At 37.5% G+C, this 16035-nt stretch overlaps 1 protein-coding gene across 2 annotated transcripts in view; it reads left to right on the top strand.

The window, feature by feature from the left end:
• The window catches only part of LOC113081311 (active breakpoint cluster region-related protein-like), a 138077-nt gene that overhangs the window by 33302 nt on the left and 88740 nt on the right, over positions 1 to 16035 (top strand). The gene's annotated exons all lie outside the window — the stretch shown is intronic.

The following is a 16035-nucleotide window of genomic DNA, read 5'->3' on the forward strand; positions in this document are numbered from 1 at the left end:
TCAGTGTACTATAGTATCACTTCAGTACTTCTGTTGTAAGTTCAAAATCCAGCTGACTAAACAAGTCATTACTCCTTATTCCTTCTTTTTTCCCATTTCTTCAAATTTTTCTAGTCTTCCTTTTTTCCGTCTTTTTTCTTCCTCTTCCTTCTTTTTTTCTTTTACCCCTCTTTGATCCATCTTCTTTTTTATTCCCTTTCTTTCTTTCTTTCTTTCTTTCTTTCTTTCTCTCTCTCTCTCTCTCTCTCTCTCTCTCTTTCTTTCTCTCTTTCTTTCTTTCTTTCTCTCTTTCTTTTTTCTTTCTCTCTCTCTCTCTCTCTCTCTCTCTCTTTCTTTCTTTCTTTCTTTCTTTCTTTCTTTCTTGTCATCCATCCAGTGTTGTTATTGTTAAAACTAAAACTATTAATATATATAGATATTCATAGTAGAAACATAAACAAATAGAAATGTTGCCTTGGAAACTTAAATCAGTCAATAAATTAAAGAAAATAATAGTAATAATTGAAACCGAAAAACAAAAATAAAAACTAATGTAAAATATTACTAAATATTATAAGATAAATAATGATAATAATAGTCTCCTTTTCATCCCAGTCCTTTTCCTTGTTTGTTTCAGTTTTCCCTCTCATTTCCTTTCTTTCTTCTCTTTTAATTTCTCTGCTTTCTCTGTTCCTTCTTTCTCACCTTTTTCACTTTCATCTTCCTTCTTTCATCCGTTTTCTCTTCTTGTTCTCTCCTTTATCTTCTCACATTCTTGTTTTATGTTGTGTCTTTCTGAACACCGTATTGTTTCTTTCTCTTTTCCCTTTCTTCCCAATATCATCCCTGTCTTCCCTCTCTTTTCTTTCTCTCTACTTCCCTTTTCCATCTTTCTGCCGTTTTTCCACCTCTTATCCCTGTCCCTTTTTCCATCTTCTCTTTTCCTTCTCGTACCTCTTTTCCCTTTCTTCTCGCATCTCTGTTTTCTCTTCTCATTTGTCACCTTTTGTTTTCCTTTTCTCATGCCTGTTTTCTCCTCACTCTACCTTCTTTTTTTTCTCTCATCCTTCCATCTCATATAACCTCCAGTCAAATAAAAATCTACACGGTTGACTTTGATATACAAAATGTGTTTGTATGAGACCCAAAGTACATGCTGTTCTCAAATGTTATTATATATTATACAGTAACGGAGTAGCTATTATATATAATATCAAATGTTGTTGACTGTTTACAGTCAGATGGGCTCTTCATCTCTGGGTGGAAGTCATGTGGGTTTGTGGGTAATGCTGGACTGAGGAGATGCACTTGTTGTGGTTGTTTAGTCTGCCGTTCATTTGCTCTGGCTGTAAGGTTAAGTTATATAAAGGGCTTTCAGAGAATGTTAAATGGAAGAAAGCCTGGCAGAAACGCAGGGATGGAGGGGTAATGGAGCGCAGAGAGAGAGAGAGAGAGAGAGAGAGAGAGAGAGAGAGAGAGAGAGGAAGAGCTTATTTCATTCACTACAGAGAATCCATTGAGGAGTTAACCAGGAAAGCACTAATCTACCACAACCCCCCCCCCCCCATAATTTCACACTGAATTATATGAGATTTTGCTTTGTGCATGAGTCACAGTGTGTGTGTGTGTGTGTGTGTGTGTGTGTTTGTGTGTGTATGATAATTTATATAATTGGTAATTCAGGAAAAGTGACTATTGCCCCACAAGATTAGTTTCACCCCTCATACTCCCAAATTTAAACCCTCACATGCCGTGTGTGTGTGTGTGTGTGTGTGTGTGTGTGTGTGTGTGTGTGTGTGTGTGTGTGTGTGTGTGTGTGTGTGAGGTTAATGCATTCTAGTATTACCATGTCAGTGCTCATGTGCTTCAGGACTGAGGAAGCAGGAAGCAAGATTATTTGTTGTATATGTTGTTTTCATCTGCCTGTTTTGAGCACCATAGTAGAGAAAGAACACTGATTATTTCAGTTACAAAACAATTATTACAATTATCAGTAAGTTTTTATTTTTAATGGAGAGACAACATGAGATTTGAAGCGAACAAAAGAGCAAGAGAACAGTGAGAGACTTCAGCGCCTGATAACATATGTAGATATTTTTGGAGTAAATTACCTCACGGGGGTATAACATCTCTTCCCACAGTCAGCTTTTGTCTGGTTTTGATGACCTTACCAATGAAGAGACATTAAAAACACAAACCCAAATCAAAGCCCTCCTCAGTCTCTGTCAGTCATGACCCCAGGACTCATGAACATCCACTAACAAGCCTCATTACCTGCTTTACAGTGTTCAATAACAGTGTTTTGGGGTTGACTTTGACTCACAGAAGGTACAGCCTTGTTAAAAAAGAAAAAAAGTACAGCCACTTAATAATTTATAGGCATTATTAAATATTAAAAGGCTTTCTTGCTTAATAAAGGATGTACATTTTTAAATGACGTGATGTTTCCGTAGAGGCTAATATCAATAGTAGTGAGAGTATATTAACAGCAGCAAATTTAATCATATTTGATGTTTTCATAACATGCCAATGGGGAATTCACATTGCCAGATTTTTTTCTCATGGAAGCATAAAAATAAAATCAATCTTCATCATTAATTTCAGGTGTGGGTATAGAATTTAAATGGATTGATTCTGGTTATCAAAGCCATATATTCAGTTGATCTCGGTGGATCTGTCTTCCACCTCCTCACAGCGTTTTCTCCCTGTGCCTCGCTGATATCATCTCCTGCCTCCTCTACTCTTTCTCTGCTCTGTTGTCATGGTTTCCTCTGTTCAGAGTGCTTGAGAGGCAGCAAACTTAGTCAGACATTGATGTGGAGTGTGTGTGTGTGTGTGTGTGTGTGTTCAGGTTCAGCAGCTGTGGTCAAACTCACTTTGTTAGACTGAATCAGGCTGGTAGAACATGAGTCTTGTGGGATTATTCTCTCGGACTGAGATATTCCATCCTCCTGTCACTTCCTGTATATCTGCATCTCTTTTTAAATTCCTGTTGTGTGTCCGATACAACAACACACACACACACACACACACACACGCGCTAATCTCTATGGGGGTGTTTTTCCTTTCTTGCCCTTAACAAATCAATATAATTTGTTGTAAACAAACCCTTTTATGAACTAAAAACCACTTTCTGAAAAGCACTCAAAATGTGGAAAATGTGAGTCATAATGCACTGTAAATGTGTGGTCACAGTTATAGTTTTTCAGTGGAATTTTGCAATGAAAACCATTCATTTCAATTGGAAGTCTGGATGTTTGCATTGAAAAATCCCCAACACAGTTTTCACATTGGGTTCAGTTGATCATGATAATTTGCCACATTGACTAACATGACTGACTTGGTTTGAAAGTGACTTCTGTGTGTGAGAGCGGGGTTTCGCACATCGCTACACTTGACAGTAGACAATTGACCTTTTTTGCATAAATTGATCTGAAACTTGACCATACCTTAACTGTTGCAGGTTGTTGTCGGTGGTTGCTTAATGGGCAGAAAAAAGCCCACACTTAAAGGGATAGTCAAGCCAAAAATGAAATGTCTGTCATCATTTACTCACCTCTTAACAGTTTCAGTTCCTACTGACTTAAATTGTATGGAATTTGACAAAAAATACAAGTCTTAAATACAAATCTAAGACTAGGGCTGTGCAAAAAATCCAAACATTTTTATGCGCATTTCGTCAGTAAAGACGCTCCTGTGATTGGAAGTATATCTCCAGCACATGCGTTCAGATCAGGGTTGCCAGGTTTTCAAAACAAATCCTTCCCAGTTGCTTCTCAAAACTAGTCCAAAACTGTATTGGGGACATGAAAAACAACCGCAGAATTGGCAACACTGGTTCAGGTGGAGCGGCATTAACTACACAGAGCCATAGTCCACCGACAAGCTACACAAAATCGCTTTAAAAATCGACAAAGAATCGCCTGCGATTTTGGAATTGATTTTGTGTGGATTTTCAGTGAATTACGGCTCTGTGTAGTAAAGGCAAACAAGTTGTAGTAGTAATAGTTGCCAAGTCTACGGTTATTTTTCATGTCCACGGGTCGAAGCAACCCCAATACCAATAATGTGATGTTTAGCTCCTAAAATGCAAATTTTACCAAGGCAACCCTGCCAAAAAAATGTGTATTTTAACCCCAGGACACCATTTTTATCGTGGAACCTCCTGGAAACATGATTGGGCTAGTTTTGGACTAGTTTTGAGAAGCAAGTGGGCAGGATTTGTTTTGAAAACCTGGCAACCCTGATCTGAACGCACATGCTGGAGATGTACTTCTAATCACAGGAGTATCTTTACTGATGAGATTTATTGCACAGCCCTATCTAAGACAATGGTGACCAAATGGTTTGGCCACTAACATTCTTCAAAATATCTTCTTTTGTGTTCAGCAGAAGAAAGAAAATCGTACAGGTTTTGAATGGTATAAGGGGGAAAAAAATGGATTGTGCTAAATTCTTTCCTGATATTTTGCTGTAGTTTTATCATCTGGAAGGTCAAAATTGCAAATTTGTTTACTTAGAAAATCACCAGCACACCTCTTATTAATAAGCCATGTGATTTTAGGTGTCATTCAGTCCCATAGAATAATCTTATCAAGGCATACAAATGTAAAAGGTTTCATACGTCCATCTTCATCATCCTGTAGTCTACAGTACACGTCATAATTCCCAGTGTCAGTTAAATTCAGAGGCACACAATAATATTGAGCACAGTTGCTCTCTTGTGACTGTACATGAGCATCAGAAGAGCTCTGTTACATAAGAGACAGAAAGAGAGGGTGAGAGAGTCATACCCACTACTACAGGAAGGACATTGACATTTACAGACGCTTTCTTAGCAAACCAGAAACCAAAAAAATAACGACTTTATGTAGGTTTTCATGAACACTTACAAAATAAAACATTAATTCAGTCTTTTTTCATTTTATTTAAATATTTTTTTACATTTATTAATTCCAGTTCTATACGGAGCATGCTGGGAACTACAAATCCTTACCTAGTTTATGCAATGTTACTTTAATAATTTAATCATTTAAAATTATTTGTGTGGGCCCAATGTAAATGGATTAAATAAAATTCTGTTTTAAAAATGTAAATGAATGTTAAAATAATTTTCGACTGAAGAGACACACAAAGTGGCTGTTAATTTATGTGCAGTTCTGAACTTGATTCATTTAATATGAAATGTTTAAGCGTTAAATTTATCTTATTCGAATGCATAATTAGATCTCTGAGCCCTGGCCGTATGCCTTTTTGGTCCTTTTCCACTAAGGAACGTGTGTGTGTGTGTGTGTGTTCTGTGTGTGTTATCATTGTTGAAGACATGCCCTGCCCTGCCCTGCCCGGCTGGTAACCGGGGACCTCTTAACTCTGCCCTCAGATTGTTAACCAATCAGAGTGCAGCATCACAGACCACACACCAGATGGCTCAGCCAATGGGACCTCTGGCCTCTTTTTACTCCACCGGGGAGTCGAGGCAAGATTAAGCATTCAGGCCAGTCAAGAGGAAGAGAGGAGAAAGGTGTGGGGAGGATGAGGATGAAAGGAGAGTTAGCCATCCTTTAGTAAGAGAGCAGCCATGAGGAGCCCTCTCACCGCGGGGGTTCTCCTCTTTTACCTTCAGTCATGTCCAAACTTTCAGGTGTTTCCAGCCTTGCATATTTCAGTCTTTTTTTTTTTTACTTTTAATTAACTGTATTAGACTAAAAGTTCTTGATGGCATAATATCCAGTGACCACTAAGGTGCTAATGTTCTCGGGGCTTGAAAGGGAGTTTCTAGGTGGTTGCTAGTGTGTTCTGGGTGATTTAATTCTAGTAGGTAAAAAAAATAGACTTAAGTCTTGATGATGGCTTGGGTCCTCCTTCAGTGTTTGTTGAAAGTCTTATTGTCCACCATAAATCTGATCAAGGAACGGTGATGCTTATCAAACGATCTGTAGCTATGAGTTTTAGCTCCGCTTTGAACTTTGAGGCTCTTGCTAATAGAAGCTTTGATGGAGAGATCACAGTCTTTGTCTTCTCTCTAATAAGTTAATATCAGAGCCACAGGCTCATGTTCTAAAGATGTCATCTTTCCAGACCTGATTAATCTGCTTTGAAGAAAACTGATCAATGTCAGAGATCCCCTGTGGCACAGCACACCCTCCATGTTTATTCACATCTTTCTTTGTGTTTGTCTTTTATCTTTTTTATTCTTCCTTATTTCACCTCCTCATCATCTTCTTTTCTCCTCTCTCTCATCCACCGTTTCTGCCTCTTTTTTATTTATTTTTTTATTTTTTTCCCTCCTTCTCCTCCTTGTTCACCTTCTCTATTCATTCTCTTTCTTTTAATTCTTATTCTCCTTCGTCGCTCATACTGTCAGAGATTGATTGACGTGTCTGTGTTTGGGACCATTGGGAAGATTTCATGGCTGAGCAAAATTGATTCAGGTCAGTTATCTGCAGAGATGGAAATATGTACAGTGGCACCGTACAGACACTGATTTAAATGCGTCTTCTTTTCTGTATACGGTGAACGAGAGCCGATAAAAAACAAAATCACTTTACCTCCAGATAATTAGTCATTTCATTCACACAGCCAGTGTGTGTACAGCAGCTGCAGCCTTCATAACACACACTAAAACAACTCTGCCTTTCCCCTGAGAACCGTGTGGAGATGTATTCACCCTTATTAGAGATGCAAACTATCCATTTCACTGGGTTCACTAGATGATGTTCAGATCTTTTGAATGAAATTCATGTCCATATAAAATGCTGCCTGTGGAAGACTGTCAGCCAGCGACCTCTTAATCATAACTGCATGGCTGTTCACTGACTTGAACTGTGTCCTGCTAAATCAATGTTACACTTTGCAAATTAAATGGAAGCCAGTCCCCCACCCCCTTTTTTTTGGGTGTGTTTTCCTGACTGAACACCATTTGAAATGTCTACTTTTGAACCTGTTGGTATTTGAGCATGCTTAAAGACATATCTGGGTCTTGAACTGTATCTTACATCAGAGTTCTCTGAAGTATTTAATGACAGACGTGCATTGACAGACGACAGCGCTGCGTTTTATGAGAGGAACATTGCTGACAAGCCTTTTATGCAATTGTTATGCAACATGCCCCCTTGCTTTACCCCACTATTTTTTCTTTTCCATGTCTTTAAGGAAGTACAAAAGTGAATAGTCAAGCACTACAGGTTCTTCCAGTACTCCCATAAACACTCAGTGAGGCTGTCCTGGGGGGAGATAAGTTTTACACTGTGCTGAAACTATTCCTTAGAGAGACTATTCCTTTTTTTGCTTTTATTTGCTTGATGTTTGTTTTCTGTGCTTTAACTTGGATGGTTAATGTGTGTTATACTTGTTAGCTTTGTTTTGTTTTACATTTATTTGTTTGGCTTTTGCCACCTTATGTGCATGGGACAATAGTGAGAGGACAAGAAGAACGATGTGACATGACATGCTGAATTCAAACCTAGTTTTCCCACATATTATTTTTTTTACTTTTCTGCTGAATGATTTTTTCAGCCATTTTGATGGGTGTTATACAAAATAACTTTAAGACAATTAAGGCACTGTTACTGCAAACACTGTCTACTCTTTACTGTAACTTCTGTTAGGGTTTGTTTTGGGGTGAGCTAACTCAAGTTTGCAGAAATCTTTAAGAGTTTTTCACCTCTGGCTGATGTCCCAAGCTTAATATGTTAACTGACATTTTCCCCTTGATTGCCGGACATGTTTTGTACTCCTGTAATAAAGATAATTAAATCTTTCTAATTAAAAGCCCTTCAGACTTGACATTGCATCCCTCAGTGTAATTATGATGCTCGGAGCGCTGCTGGTGCTGCACCAATGTTAACGTGAAGGTTTTAGATCTCATCATAAATGTATGACTTTACGACGATAACCTTTCAGCTTTGGTCTGTTTAAATCTGCTTTGCTTTCTAGTAACAGCCTCTGTGTCTGAAGAACTAGTCTGACCATCTAGCAGTTAGCCAAGTGCTAATCAGACTAATCTATATGTTTATTTAGCCGAATTTAAAACACATCACCAGTCCAAAAGAAAAACCTAATAATATAACTAACTACTAAGATGAGTCTAAACCTTTTAATCAAGGGAGACTCAGTGAACAACACTGTAAAATAATAAATTAATATGACAATTTAAAAGACTTTTTCATTATGTTACAGTGTGTAGTAAAAGATACTAATACATAATATTTTAATACTTAAAGGGGGGGTGAAATGCTATTTCATGCATACTGAGTTTTTTACACTGTTAAAGAGTTGGATTCCCATGCTAAACATGGACAAAGTTTCAAAAATGAAGTTGTACGTTTGAAGGAGTATTTCTGTTCCAAAAATACCTCTTCTGGTTTGTCACAAGTTTCGGAAAGTTTTTTTCGAATATGGCTCTGTGTGACGTTAGATGGAGCAGAATTTCCTTATATGGGTCCTAAGGCACTTCTGCCGGAAGAGCGCGCGCTCCTGTATAGCAGAGCACTGAGAGCACAACAGACTTCACTGATCAGAGCGAGAGCGTCGCGAAAAGTCACAAAAGAAGTGTAATTTGGTTGCCAGGGCAAGACAACCCTGCACAGATTACCAAAAGAAAAACAGCATTAAGGGACCAGTGGATGGAGTTTATTTTTACAGAGCATCAACGGAGTTGTGCAAGTGTTTGTGTTTGTTCCCTGCATTTCGAAGATGCTTGTTTTACAAACAAGGCCCAGTTTGACGACGGATTTGCACATCGTTTATTTCTTAAGGATAATGCAGTCCCAACGAAAAAGGGTCATGATTTCACCCCCCCTTTAAAATAACGGTATGTGACACGTGCTTTGGGACTGAATCTGAGCAGATGAAGAATGTGTTCGTATTGTGTTTTCATCAGACATCTCTCTCACTCTCCTCCTCCCTGTGCTTTGTCATCCGGCTCATGCCCAGTGGTGGAATCTCTGGGAATCTTATATGAGTAATTACTGAAGAGTCATGTCATCTCCATCCGGGGGAATCGGAATAATTAGGACATATGGGGGATGCGGGTGACTGTTGCCATGGCGACAGTGTGAGGTGCTTGCATATGGTATTTAAAACACATCACTTATTTTCTAGAGTGCAGCCTGCTTCACATAATCTCACGAGCATCTCTGTCATTTTTTTATGCATCTCTCTCGAGCTCTCTTGCACTGCCCGCTTTGATTCAGTCATTGCATTCTTATATTGAAAAGAAGCCCTTGATGCCATTGTTGAGTTGTCAGGACCTTTGAAAGGTTAGGACATCTCCAGCAAGCTGAATATAGATTTGTTGAATAAATTGCAGAGAATTGAAAATGTCAAAGTTCTCTTGTGAAGTTGACGAAGACACATATTCCTGGAAATAGTTAGCGGACTGTAGTAGTACATAAGTTCTACTTGATCTTTTTATCTCAGCAGAGAACTAAAAGGTTCCAGTAAACAATATTGATGCATTTCATTCAGCTTTAGCTTTAAATAAGAAAAATACTGAATTGTTTTTCAGTGATTTTTAAACGTGTGTTTATTTTATGTGCATTCAAGAAAGATTCAATTGTTTGTTAGTGATGCACTGAAATTATAGTTATTATAAAATTATATTATTTTAAGCAAAATACAGAAACCAAATTTCAAGTTTTTGATTAGCTGTAAACTGCAACTGAAAATAAGCTTATGTAATAGTCTGTGAGTTCATGTTTATATAAATTTAGTTACATCAAATTGAGTTGTGTATTGAAATCTTAAACTGTAGTGAAAACTTTTTTTCATGGCAGATTTATGCAAACATACATTAAATAATGAAGACGACAGCTTAGTAAAAATATTATGAATATGTAACATCATTACATGATGAGACATTATTTCAGTAAGTTGTGCGGTTTCTTTCAACATTCCTTTTGAAGTTTTATGTTTGTTTCATGCTACAACTAGTAGTAAAGCGCAAGAGATCATCAGTTCAAGAGCTGCTCAAACTGTGTAGGCTACAGCGATCTGTCATGCCATATTAAAAAGGATCAAATCAACATTTATTGTTTGAATTTTCTGATACAACTGATAGAATTTGAAAGCTCAGACTTTTGTTTCCAATCAAAAATGACAAAGGACAAAGCTTATTACGATTATTAGACAGAAGGCACTATGTTCAGTGAAGCTGGCTAGCGACCATCTTTAATAGCTAACAGTCTGTTGCTTTAGGGAAATAACCAGTACTCCATTGTTAACTTACAATGAACGAACACAATGGTTTTAATTATGTATAAGTCAAAACAACCCTTCACTTTAATAAGCAGAGTGAAAACTGAGCTTTTTGTTTTCAGTTGAGTAACACTCCATTCACCCTTGACTCTTTCTCTCTCTCTCTCTCTTCTCCTCTCATGTGTTCAGGTGTTTAATAATGCAGTCTGAAGTGCAGTAGAGACTCAAGCACCTTGACATTTCAGATCTTCTTAAATCTCTCTGCATGAGGTTCAGCCTTTTCTGCTTGTTAAGAGCAACTTTGCAAGACCCAGCCAAGTTCTTTAATATTGACAAAAAATTGGTTGTTTTTATTTTATTTTATTTTTTTTTAAAAATAGAATCTCTGGCTATTATTGTGGTATTAGAGATCAGCAGATAACCTCTTCTATTGTTTTTGTCCAGTTTAGCCTAAGATTGTGTGGTTGTTACTAAAACTAAAGAATATTGATGATCTTCGAGGTGATATTAGAACAATTAGTTGAAGAAATGAGCACAACTCTAAACACTTCATCAACTTTATGAACAGCTTTGCTGAAAAACCATGGCATGTGGTGTAAAATGTTACTCATTTGTTTATCATGCTCAGTTCTAATGCTTTCAAGACGATCTCAAGTCACTCTCATGCTTTCGAACAGAACCATGTTAATGTCAGCCAGTTAGATAAGGTTTCCTTGATGACATGTTTTCATCAGCCTCCTATACTCAGCCATACTTATCACTGTGTCCTGGACTAAGAATGAAGGGAGAAATAAAGAGAAAGTGAATGAAATGATGATGTGTGGAAAATATATGTGTCTGTTCTACGAAACAGCTTCTGGCTCCTCAGATGAGATGCTTCCACGGAGAGGAATTCCAATTTAACGCTGGGATGGTGACACTGATTGGAATATTCTCTGCCACTACAGCTCATGTGTTAAGGAGCGTGTGTGTGTGTGTGTGTGTGTGTGTGTGTGTGTGTGTGTGTGTGTGTGTGTGTGTGTGTGTGTGTGTGTGTGTGTGTGTGTGTGTTTTGGCCGTTGGCATTGAGTGACCTCAATACAGTGTTTGTATCGATTACTAAAGTCGTAAGTGAACTGATATTTGTGCTCTGTTTGGTGAGGTAAGTGTGTGTGTGTGTGTGTGCTCTTGTTTTTGTGACCTATCAGGACACAACTCTGTATAATGACATGGGTATGACACAGGTATTACAAGGAGAGGGTGACTTATGAGGACATAACCCATGTCCCCATTTTTCAAAACACTTATAAATCATACAGAATAAGTTTTTTGAGAAAGTAAAAATGCACAAAGTTTCCTGTGAGGGTTTGGGTTGGTGAAGGGCGATAGAATATACAGTTTGTACAGTATAAAAACCATTACGCCCATGGGATGTCCCCACTTTTCACAAAAAACAAACGTGTGTTTGTGTGTGTGTTATGGTCTCATCTTTACAGAAAAGAACAGATGGCAAAACAGTCTGTCACCACCACACTTTTTTTCTCTCTCTACCCCTTCTCTCATTTTGTTTCTCTTTTCGTAGGCAAGCATAACTATTACTGTTTTTCAAGCTTGAAGAAACTTCTTCCTGCAATGCTTGTGCTATGGAGAGAGTGTTTTGGCATCTTTTATTTTCTGTAAAGAGAGGATCATAACACATTTAAATCACCTTGCAGAGTTTTGTTTAGCCTGGAAGAGATGTGCTATTACCTTTTAAGTGATTGGATATTTGAGATTGTGGAAAATTTAAATATCTAGTTTTGAATCTAATACTGTAATCATGGCTTCTCTTTTTTTACAAAATCCATGTCTTCTCTTCATTTCTTCCTCATTCTTTTCCTAATGATGTCCCTGAAGAAACACTGTGATACCCCTTGTGCCCTCTATATAATTGTCACCAGATGAGACTCTCTGACACACACACACGCACATACACACACACACACACAAAGATATTAGTCTTGCCTCTTATTTCCACAGGGTTAAAAATCTAGAAGTGCAGAAATAGTAAGCCAGAGAGGTTTGGAAAAGATTACGTAATTCTACTGAACAGTTGCATAAAAGTGCTGAGGAAGGACATTACTCTCATTTTCCTCCTCTCTCTTTTTTTTCCTCCTCCTGACTATATATTTCAAATTGAATATCTAAGTACTTTATTGGCATGTTTTGTTTTGCATACGATGTAACATGGATAAAAGCATCAGCTGTCAGACACAAAACCAAATAAATGCTATTAACCATATATAATATTCAAAATTAGAGTTAGTGTGCTCCAAATTGTAGCATTCTGAAATTATTATCCTAAGGTGACCCGGATGGAGTTATTATTATTTCCCGTGGATATATGAGGTGCAGATTCATACACCGTTTCATGGCTAATATTGCCCACAACCTACTGTGGCTTTGGTGGATTCGGTTCAGAACTTCAAACACAAATAAAGGAAAAATGTGAAAAACTAGAAACAGGGTGGATGTGCAGATCCAATGGTTATTAGTATTAGATAATAGTATTAGATTTGATTAATTATTAATAAATATTTTTCCTGGTGGAAAAATATTTAATCTGCAACAACATTGCAGATTAAATATTTTATAGGTGATATGCATGTCCATTATTTTTTATTAATGCATCATTATGCAAAAACATGAGGACAGTTCTCTGATTGTAACTTTTAAGACATGGTTGTGAGTCCAGTTTATAGTGAAAGGAAACATGTACTTATATGCAACAGAACTTTCGTTTAAAGATGCAAATATGTCCTAAAACTTGCCTAATCTTCTGCTACACACTCAAAAGTATGTACATTTATTTCAGATGAGTACATACTGTACTTTTTATGGACATAGTATTAGTATGTGAATTGGGATGAAATAAAATTGAAACAAAACAAAACAGTAAAACAAAAAAAATAACCAAAATGAAACCGAAAAATAAAACAAAACAATAAAATTAAAAAACACAAAATAAAAGATAAAAATATATGGTCTTTTAAAGATGCTATATTTTTAACACAAAGAGTACAAACAATAAAATAAAGTACAAAATAAAAATGCAAAATAAAAATAAAAAATTCTATAATTTAAAATAAAATTAAACAAATCAAACATTCAACAAGACACAAATGACACTAACAATTAAACGCCAGCAGCTCCGAGAGCTCTTCAGAAGGGAGCGCTGCATAAGGAGCTTGTGAATGAATTTTTTATTTTCTCTTGGCTCATGCTGGGATCAGTGTGGAGAGGCAAAAGTGTGATCTCAGATCCCCTCTGAACTGTGTTGTGGGCTTTACAGCAGTGGGACTAATCATCACTCAGAAAATCAGATTACAGCCGTTCTTCAAACACAGCAGAGTCCTGCTGCTGAGATCCATTTATTTGGAGCTCTGTTTAACACATGAACAAATAACACCAACAGCAGAAGCCCAGCACGGGGTCGGAGGCCGTCGAAGACCTTACATTTAATTGCATCACTAAAATGAATTTCCTATGACATGACATTTAAGTCGGCCACTTTAACATGGGTGATGTGTGTGTGTGTGTGTGTGAGTGTGTATCTGCTGCCCATCCATCATCTTGTCGACTGGGTGGGATGTATGTGTGAATCAGACATGCATCCTCACAGTCTCTCCATTACAGTGGAGAAATGAGCCACTGCTCAACATCAGCCCTCAGAGAAACCAGGAAACACTTACTTATATTGAAAATCTGATGTGTGCCAGTTAAGTTAAAATACATCTTTATCTGTTGAGGTCTTTCTTTCACATTCTTCACTGAAGTATCTGTCAAACTCTTCATCGTCAAACACAATTATGTTCTGCCTTTTTGTTAATTTTTTTTGCCTATGTGCAGATTTGTCTGTCTTGTCCGGTCTCTTTCCCTTCCTCCAGAGGAAATGTAAAAATTAGTCCTTCTGATTACAGTCATCTTCCTAGAGTACGTGTGTGAGCGGCAGGGTGGTCAGAATCATTGAATTCATTAGACTAGACTCAAAGATGTGTAGTCTTTTGGTATATTTAATGTCTAATGAGGGTGTGTTTGTATTGTGTGATTGCTCGAAAGTTATAATTTTGGGAAAAGGGATGGGCCACGATTGGTCGATTATGTACAATGCCTGCACGTTATTGGTTAAGATACTTTTGGATAGGGCTGTGCAAAAAATCGAATATGATTTTCATGCACATCTCATCAGTAAAGGCACTCCTGTAATTGGAAGTATATCTCCAGCACGTGCGTTCAGATCAGGGTTGCCAGGTTTTCACAACAAATCCTGCCCAGTTGCTTCTTAAAACTAGTCCAAAACTAGAACAATCGCGCTTCCAGAAGGTTCCCCGTTGTCTTGGTAAAATTCACATTTTAGGGGCTAAATATCACGTTATTTGTATTGGGGTCGCTTTGACCCGCGGACATGAAAAACAACTGCAGACTTGGCAACACTGGTTCAGGTGCAGCGGCAGTGACTACACAGAGCCGTAGTCTACTGACAACTAACTCAAAATCGACAAAGAATCGCCACCCTTTACAGACACTGCTCTTTTAACAGCATCTGCTAAAATGTTTTGCTCTCGGGAGGACACTATTTGGATTAGAACAGACATGTACTAAAAATGTGCGAGATTCTACAATTTCATGGGGTCTTGAACATGTCGAGCGGTGCTCATTAAGTACTATCACTGGTTTACCATGTCAGATTTTATGGAAAATTCCTCGTCTGTTCTATCATTTCTGCGCATCTTCCATTATTATATAACGTTTACACTGCTTTTAATCTGAAGCTGTTCAGATTGGGTCAAAGTATACTTGTCTTTGGCTACTAAATATACAGTGTTTACATTAGATTTTCGGCTATCAACAGCATGTTCAATCAGGCTTATTTTCTTCTTAGCAGCTGTTTATATGACTAGAGACCTAATGATGAATGATTCCTGCTGGGATCTATTCTATTTTAGGTTCATGCTTGCTAATTCAGCCCAGGTTTGGCTGGAGACAGACTTTTGATTGTTGGCATAGAGTCTGGTGCACACTGTAGCCTATTCTGTCCAAGGACTGTCTGGAAGTGAATCTGAAATCGATGTTACCACAATTATAGACTGTTGTACAACAAAATGGTGTCTGATTTGAATGATATCTCAGTGAATGTTGGGTAGACAACAATAAACAAATTAGGACAATGTATGTAGACCTTTCACCAGAAAGTAAAACATACAGACTTCTTCATTGCTATTTTAGTGTGCAGTATGCTGTGTGAATGATCAATGGGCAGGCTGTAGGTGTGCCATCTAAAGCTAAATCTAACTTCGTCCCCCAATGTATGTGCAAAACTGAAATATTGCCTAAAACATTTGCAAACAAGCATTGTTTTCATCCAACAAGTCAAAAGCGAACAAAATCATCACTTCCTGATAAACTGGCACTATAAATCACTAAGAAAAGTAGGAGAATAGAATAATTTTCATATATAATAAATTACTTGTGCTTCAGAAGTAGCAGTAGAAACACAGTGAATGTGGTCAACGCTTTTGGAGGTGGACATTGCTGTTTGGGAATGAGGTTGTGTAAGTGATTTCTGGAAGGGCAGTTATACAGCAATACTTTGATGACAGACTTTGCTGAATAAGCATAACATTTCAGATGCTTTGGAATGAGATCGGCCTGTTGGTTAGTCAGGTTTTGCCGTCCCATAGCGCAAAGTCACATGACTTTTTTTGATGCGCTTGGAGGAATTTGCATTTCCATCTCCCATTAATCGCATCAACCCTTTTTCACACAAGTGAAAAACCACCTCAAGGATTTTTTTTTTTTTTTTGCGAATTAAGGGATTTTTATAAAAAAGCATAGTATAAT

The sequence above is a fragment of the Carassius auratus genome, chromosome 5 (genome assembly GCF_003368295.1).
Source record: "Carassius auratus strain Wakin chromosome 5, ASM336829v1, whole genome shotgun sequence".
NCBI lineage: Eukaryota > Metazoa > Chordata > Actinopteri > Cypriniformes > Cyprinidae > Carassius > Carassius auratus.